We start from the raw sequence: 8,716 nt of genomic DNA, 5'->3' as shown, positions 1-8,716 counted from the left end.
GCTAAGACTTTACAAAGCAAGTCTTTTAATTTGTAACGAATAAAACCGCTGTTTTCGCTTGCAGAGCAATTGCGTTAATTTCGAAAATCCAAATTCATTTTTTTTTAAATCGAATGTATTCTACCAAGTATATAATTTTTTGTTGATTCTATTATAAATTTTAATTTACACTAATATTATAAAGAAGAAAGATTTGTATTTTTGTGTGTATGATGTATGTTTGTAATGAATAAACTCAAAAACTACTTTGCCAATTTCAAAAAAATTTCTTTCACCATTACAAAGCTACATTCACCCTGAGTAATATAGGTCATATTTATTGCTAGAAAAGATTACGGATCCTAACTAAAACTTTAGTAACGTAACTCGAGGTGTAAAAAATGCTATAAAATATCTTTCGGCGCGTGCGCTGAGGAAACTATTGGTGATAGAACAAAAGTATGTTCTACAATATCGAAGAAAATATCAATAACTACAAAAAACTTCGCGATACTATATGTCAAACTATTATCGCTATGTCACAATAACCACTTTTTTGTTGTAAAAATATCTACATGTGCGAAGTCGGGACGGGCTTCTAGTATTAGAATATAGTGATTACAAAACAATATTAATTTTGTTAAATCAATCGTAGCGTAAAAGTGTTAATTTTGGATTCGTCTATGACCCTCATCGAATAAATTTGTGACCTCCTGGAGGTCATAATCAACAGGTTGAGAGACACTGTCCTACATTAAGACATAGGCCTTTTTTAATAATAATTCAAACGGACACAGCCGCGAGAGCTAGCTAGCGTCTGTGTGAATGTAACGCTATCATTCTATACTACAACGTCAAGGACGTGTTATTGTGTTGATAATGAAAAATCCATTTACAATTGTACACGAGTTGTTCAATACAGAACAATAAATTTAATGAGGCCTATAAAATCAAAGGCAACAGCTGAACGCCATAAAATCAGTTTCACTTTCAAATATTTCTCATAATTTTATTTTTAATAAATAAATAAATAAATAATCTCTATTCCACTCTTTGTTACAATATAGTTTAAAGTCCCTAACTCCCGAGGTGGGTATGAAAAAACCTGTGTTTCAGGAGTTAGTGCCCTCTTCCATATGTTATTGTTTTACATTTTTAGTAAAATTTAATGGATGATAATGGAATGGTATACCCACCAGTGAAGGATGATAGATATCGGTATACACCGGCGGGGCAACGCATGGGGGTATCACAGTACACTGCTCATGTCTATAGACCACTTTCCATCAGGTGGGCCGTCAGCTTGTTTGCCATTCTAAGTTGTTGAGGGTTGTATTCTAAAAAAAAAATGATAGATGAGGATGAAGCAGGTCGGTTAGCCCATCGTGACGAATTCAACAAGAATTGTTCACGATGGTTTTCAGGGGGAAGCACGTGGAGGTCGACCTAATAGGGCATACTGCTAGCAATGGGGCTGTCAAACTCCATTGCTAACAATCCCAATCCCTTCTATTTCTCTTAATTAAAATCTCTATTAATTCATATTATAACTAATATTCTAATTTTCTTCAATTTGGTTTAAAATATAGAATATCGTTCCATGTCCTTGACCAACTATTAGTTTTTGTAGGTTCCTGAACATTTGACAGACTTGGATTTAGCTGTCTTTGATTTTATAGGCCTCTTATATAGGAAATAATTATTCCAAATATGTATACATATTTGACCTTACAAATGGTGTGTCAGGGAAAGGCTACGGTAGTGCCGCGATCAGGTACGGCCACGTTATCACATGGGGGAGGGGAGGAATTGTGAGTAATGCAGAGTTTAGCAGTTCCATTGCTAGCAATATACCCAGTCAGATCGACCGCCACGTGGTCCCCCCTGGAAACCATCGTGTTGAATTCTAGGTGTATTCTTTTTTTTTATACAACTTAGAATGGCAAACAAGCTGGCGGTCCACCTGATGGAAAGAGGTAACCGTCGCCTATAGACATGAGCAGTACCATGGACATAACAGAGTATACTGTTTCGCCCATGAAACCTGTGAAAACCCCTGTACCCCCCATGCGTTGCCATTCCTGAAGACTCAGGTGTTATTCCTCTGTACCCAGTAAATTCACAGCATATCCACTCTTCAAACCGCTTGCTGGGGGGAAAGGGATTGTTAGCAATGGAGTTTGACAGCCCCATTGCTGGAAATGTGCTTTATTAGGTCGACTTCCACGTAGTTTCCCCTGGAAACCATCTTGAACAACTCTTATTGAATTCGCCACGATGGGCTAACTGACCTGCGTCATCCTCACCTATCATCCTTCACTGATGCCTCCCTAGCGTATTCCGATAGCGCAGGCAGGGTTACCATTCCATCTTCACCCAATAAAAAAAACCCTTCAAACCGAAACACAGCCATGCAAACACAACTGCTTTACGGTTGAAACACGAATGGGACATAGGTACCCAAGCAAACGACTTTTGTACAAAGTCTCCCTCTGGTATATTTTTTTTATGGATGATAATGGAATGGTTACCCCGCCTGCGCTATCGGTATACGCTGGCGGGGCACCAGTGATAGATGACAGGTGAGGATGAAAGCAGGTCAGTTAGCTTATCGTGACGAATTTCACAAGAATTAACCACGATGGTTTCCAGGGGGAACCACGTGGAGGTCGACCTGATAGGGTATATTGTTAGTAATGGAACTGTTAGATCTCATTATTAACAATCCCTTCCCCCCCCCCTCTGGTATATTAGTTAAACATAGACCAATACAAACATACCCATGAATACATACAATACGTGTTGCGCGGAGATGCAACCCGTGACCATGGGAAGGCGAGGCAGTATATTAAACCGCCACACCATCAAGGCCGTCTAATAAACACAATACATAATCTTATACAACGACCTATTACCACAGATATTGATTGAATAGATGGCGTAACGAGCCTCATTTGTGCGCCCATTTGTAGGCAATAAACGACTAAGGACGCCGACTGAATTTTGATGCGGTCTCCCTATAGGTATGTATGTATGTAGGTACATAACAAGCGGATTTGAAGTAATCGAATCGACATCAAGTCAAAATCACGTCGAATAGACGTCAAATGGTGTAATGGTTTTTATAAAAAAAATCCTTCACAGGTGCCCCGCCAGTGTATACCGATAGCGCAGGCGGGGTTACCATTCCATTATCACCCAAAAAAAGCTAAATATAATTTAAAATTGTGTTCCAAAAAACAATTACATCAATAGTGGCAAAACCAGATTAAAAAAAAATATCATTGGCGGGATCTAGTTAAATTCTATATCTGTGTCTAATAAAAATATTGCGCAATACACGTCTGGCAACAAAAAATAAATAGGGCCTCTAAAAAAAACGTGACCTTGAATTCTGGATTCGCGGTTTGCAAGCGAAATATTTGTTTTGCTAACGGGCGGGCTGTGACGCCTCCATTATTATATATAGAGGAGTTCAGGGTTCGGCTGTATTTTTTTTAAATAGATAACCAGATATTTTTTTTATACAATTTAGAATGGCAAACAAGCTGACGGCCCACCTGATGGAAAGTGGTAACCATCGCCTACAGACATGAGGATGTATCATGAACATAACAGAGTATACTGTTTCGCCCATGATACCCCCCTACGTTGCCATTCCTGAGGACTCGGGTGTTATTCCTCTATATCCTGTAAATTCACTGTCATATCCCACCTTTCAAACTGAAACACAGCCATGCAAACACAACTGCTTTACGGTTGAAACACGAATGGGACAGAGGTATCCAAGCAATCGACTTTTGTACAAATAATAATAAAATGCATTGATTAAGATAATATTAAATTAAATGGCAACATAATTGCAATTTCTCTGAAGTGGCGGGTGTTTATGGGCGACGGAAATCACTTACTATTGAGTGAGCCATATACTTACTTGCCCCTAGCGTTATAAAAAAAAAAAAAAACAAGACGGCCAGCGTTAGTCATTTGCGCGGAAGCGTATACATAATGTTGCTTTAATTTAGCACCGTGTTCAGGTTTTATTTTTGGCGCACTTGTAATATATTTTTTAATAAACTTAAAAAAAGAAGGATTCTTAATTCGGTTTTTTTTAAAACAAACAATTTAAAATAAACATTTTATTATATCGTCAGTTTTAAATCGATTTGTTTTTTTTTTTTTTTTATCTGAAAGGTCATACTTTCACGTTGGTCTTATAGAATTTTTAACACAATCGCGTCAGTAGTTTATAAATCAAAATAACAGGTTTTTGCATGACCAAAATTTTTTTTTGGAATAGATTGTCTTCACGCCAAATCCCTTGCAAGATAGACAGAGATTACAGAGTGCTAAATGCTTATATACTTTTTAAATGGATGATAATGGAATAGTAACTGAGCTTGCATTAACAGTATGCGCTGACGGAGCACCAGTGAGGATTAAAATGGTGGTAACCCCTGCGCTAAGGATGACAAGGTAGGAATGATAGTTGAGTTAGTACATCGTGATGAATTCATTTAAAACTGGGCACGATTGTTCCAGGTGGAACCTTTAGGACGCCGACCTGATATGATGTAATGCAATGGGGCTACTAGTCCCCATTACTGACAATCTTTTCTCCCCCCTGGGGGATAAATATAGACAAATATTTACATTTGTCAGGATCCAAGAGCCAATAACTCTGTGTTTTGACTGTATGTGCATAAAATCTTATAACATCATTGTAGATATATCTTACATTGTCCTACTGAGAGACGAAAATATAACGTGACTAACATCGGCAGACGGTTCGAACGCTTGTGTCGCTCCTCGACGCCGGAGCGACGCGACGCATCGTTTGTCGCGTCTCATGCTGCCTGGAGATTTATTGATAACTGGCAGCGGGGTTGCCAGATTGCATATAATTTACACAATTTTGGGTAAAAAAAAAATATCTATTATTATGATTAATATTTGCTTTTTGTTATTTTTTGTTATACAAGTTATAACAGTGAGGGTGGTTCTAGAAAAACACTGACACATTGAATTTTTGACATACAACAGTAACATATATAAGAAAAATACAAAAAATACAAAGGAATTAAGAAAATCACACTTTAAAGTTGGCTGAAAATACATATATACATCAGTCTAGTGTTCCGGTTATTATTTTTGCAATAAAGCATAATGTTCACTTACGAAACTTCTAACAATAAATTAAACACACCAAGGCCATCAATATCTCTGCCTCATATCATTTAATTATTTTAATGTTTGGTTGTTTATGAAATATTCATTGGAAGATATCTTAAAAGATATATTTTTTTTATACAACTTAGAATGGCAAACAAGCTGACGACCCACCTGATGGAAAGTGGCAACTGTCGCCTATAGACATGAGCAGAACCATGGACATAACAGAGTATACTGTTTCACCCATGATACCCCCATGTTTTGCCATTCCTGAGGACTCAGATGTTATTCCTCTGTAAATTCACGCCATATCTCATCCTTCAAACCAAAGCACAGCCATGCAAATACAACTACTTTACGGTAGAAATACGAATGGGACATAGGTACCCAAGCTGTATCCTGTGGTTACTCCCGCATGATTCAGTATAAATAAAGTTTTATATGTATTTGTTAAATTAGGACATAACCTATCTATGAAGTGAATTTCATTCAAATCCGTATAGTTTTTGTGTGAAAGAGTAACAAACATCTATTTTTATAAATTTTCACATTTTTAATAGAATCAGGACAATTTATTATTATTAACCCCAAGTTTTTAATAACAAAAAAAATTATTATTATAATAAATATTAACAGAATAAAAATCCTTGAACAATATTTGTTTTGATAATATATGACTTTATACAAAAGTTAATTGCTTGGGTACCTTTGTCCCATTCGTGTTTCAACCGTGAAGCAGTTGTGTTTGCATGGCTGTGTTTCAGTTTGAAGGGTGAGATATGGCAGTGAATTTACAGGGTACATAGGAATAGGTTGCCACCTGAGTAATCAGGAATGGCAACGCATGGGGGGTATTATGGGCGAAACAGTATACTCTGTTATGTCCATAGTATTGCTCATGACTATAGGCGACGGTTATCACTTTCCATCAGGTGGGCTGTCAGCTTGTTTGCCATTCTAAGTTGTATAAAAAAAAAACATATTCTATTAGCATTCAGAAATTACATAGGTTTATATTCATACAATAGACATATTATTAATATTATGTGATAATTAAATCCATTTACAGATAGTTCGTAAGGATGGCTACATGAATAGAAAGAAAGAAAGAAAGAAAGAAAACATTTATTGACAACAACAAAAAGTTACATACATTATGAATTAAAAAAAAAATAAACTTTACATTTATTATTGCCAACATGGTTACCACTCAGCATGTGCTGCAGCAATTTAATTGCTACAGCGCTGATATTCTGTGGTGCCCATACGTGACATTACGAACGACGACAGCAAATATATATATGTATTTATATATATATATATATATATAAATACATATATATATATATATATATATATATATATATATACTCTTATATACATCTACATATACACATATACATACATACACACACACACACACACACACACACACACACACACACACACACACACACATACACATACATATACATACATACATACACTTAACTGACAAGATATACCCATATAGATATGTACAACAATAATACAATAACAATACAACAACACTACATTATACAACGAAGCAGCAATGTTATGCAATCACAAGGAGTTACATGCTTTTTGTAGATTTAAATAATAGTTTTTAGCATAATTTTTAAAAGTATAAGTTGTTTTTAAATTTCGTATGGGAGGCGGGAGGTCATTCCAGATCTTGGAAGCTGCATATTTGAACCCTCTCTGAAAACTTGCAGTTCTATGTCGTTGTACCTTTAAACGTATAGAAGCTACTCTTAAATTATATATACTATGCTCTTGCGCCCACGATAATTTATCGTAAAGGTATTGAGGTTTACCTGTATTTATTATATTAAACACTAAACATGCAAGATGCAACTTCCTACGTGAAAACATTTTCATGATACCGGCATTGTTTAAGAAAGGAGTAACATGATGGCGCGGAGGAATGTGATAGCAAAACCGGGCACATGCATTTTGCACTCTCTGGATCAGTCGTTCAGTTCTAGACAACAAGCAGGGGCCATACACTATCAGCTTTTCCCTAGTAGAAACAGTTAGATATTTCCGAAAATATAGCAACTTAAGACGATATTTTTCACCCTTTGCATAATATATGTTTCAAAATGAAGATTTAGGAAAACATATTCTATTAGCATTCAGAAATTGATCAATAGGTTTATATTCATACAAATACATATTATGTCTTTCTTATGTGATAATTTTTTCCCATTTATAGATAGTTTTTATTAGGATTAAGCATCAAACAATTTTTTTGGGACTAACTGGAGATACGATTCAAATTTTCAAATTTTCATAGATGGACGGGTGTTTGTTTACTCTTTCACACAAAAACTACTGAATGCATTTTAATGAAATTTGGTAGACAGATAGGTTATATCCTAATTTAGCATACAGCATACTTTATGTACTAATTCACTTGAACAAAAGCTGTGGGATGCAACTAGTCTTTTATAAATAAAGTGTAACCTAAACTAATATAACAACCTTATTTTTACAAGATGGAAAAGTTAAAAGTAATTATTTGCTGTGGGCTCAATTTTAGTGCACAGGTTTTTTTTTTTAATTTTTATTTTATTTTGTTTTATTATGTATATATCTAATATATCTATCTATTCTAATATATAATAAAATTCTATTCTATTTTATCATCACATGAAGTCCCTTAACTGATAGACAGAAGTAAAGAAGTAGCTAAAAAAGTATTTGATGTAAATTAATTATTTATAATTAAGTACCTATTATTGATAAAATTTATTGTATTAATTTATAAAGATTTGATTATAGAAATCCAGATAAATAGCAGACACGTACTCGTATTTTGAAATACGAAATGTTCACCGTACGAGGACAATCGACGTCCAAGTCCGTAATCAAAACAATATACAATTTGGCTTACAAATTCAAACATGCTTACTATCCAATTACATAACAACATTATATGACCGTCCCTTAATTAAACAAGTCCATATATGCATTCAGAAATCGATAATATATGCTCTACCACTGAATAAATAAACCGAGAAGAAAATTTTAGTCGCCCATATATCTTTACTTCTTATATGAATTTCACAATGTTTATGCAACGGAAATGTAGTAAGGTCAACATAAAGTAAGAAACTAGTTAAAATACACTAATGCTGATACAGAAAATGTTTTAACTCACCTAATTTAAGAACTGCAGTGTAGTCGCTAGTTGAATTATGCTACGCAAATAATTTATCACACGTTATCACTTATTAAAAACAAAACACTGGGTTACAATAATAAATTGCTATATTTTAAAGTATTCGTCAAGCGATTCTAGATTAAAATTACACGGAAATAATTAAATATATAAATTTTCTTCGGAAAAACGTGCATACAGAAGTCCGAAGTTAAAGTAGTTTTAATAAATAACGCGAGGGGCGCTGTTGTACTATTTTGACATTTCAAGTTACAGCTATGTTCATTACGATTTATTTTGTAAACATGCAATCTCGAGAATACAATTTTAAATTATTGCTAGTAGTTATTGAAAAAATATCAAAATGATTTATTTTGT

This window comes from Galleria mellonella, unplaced genomic scaffold (genome assembly GCF_026898425.1).
Source record: "Galleria mellonella isolate WM207_F2 unplaced genomic scaffold, CSIRO_AGI_GalMel_v1 utg1053, whole genome shotgun sequence".
NCBI lineage: Eukaryota > Metazoa > Arthropoda > Insecta > Lepidoptera > Pyralidae > Galleria > Galleria mellonella.
Note: the sequence above shows the minus strand (reverse complement) of the source record.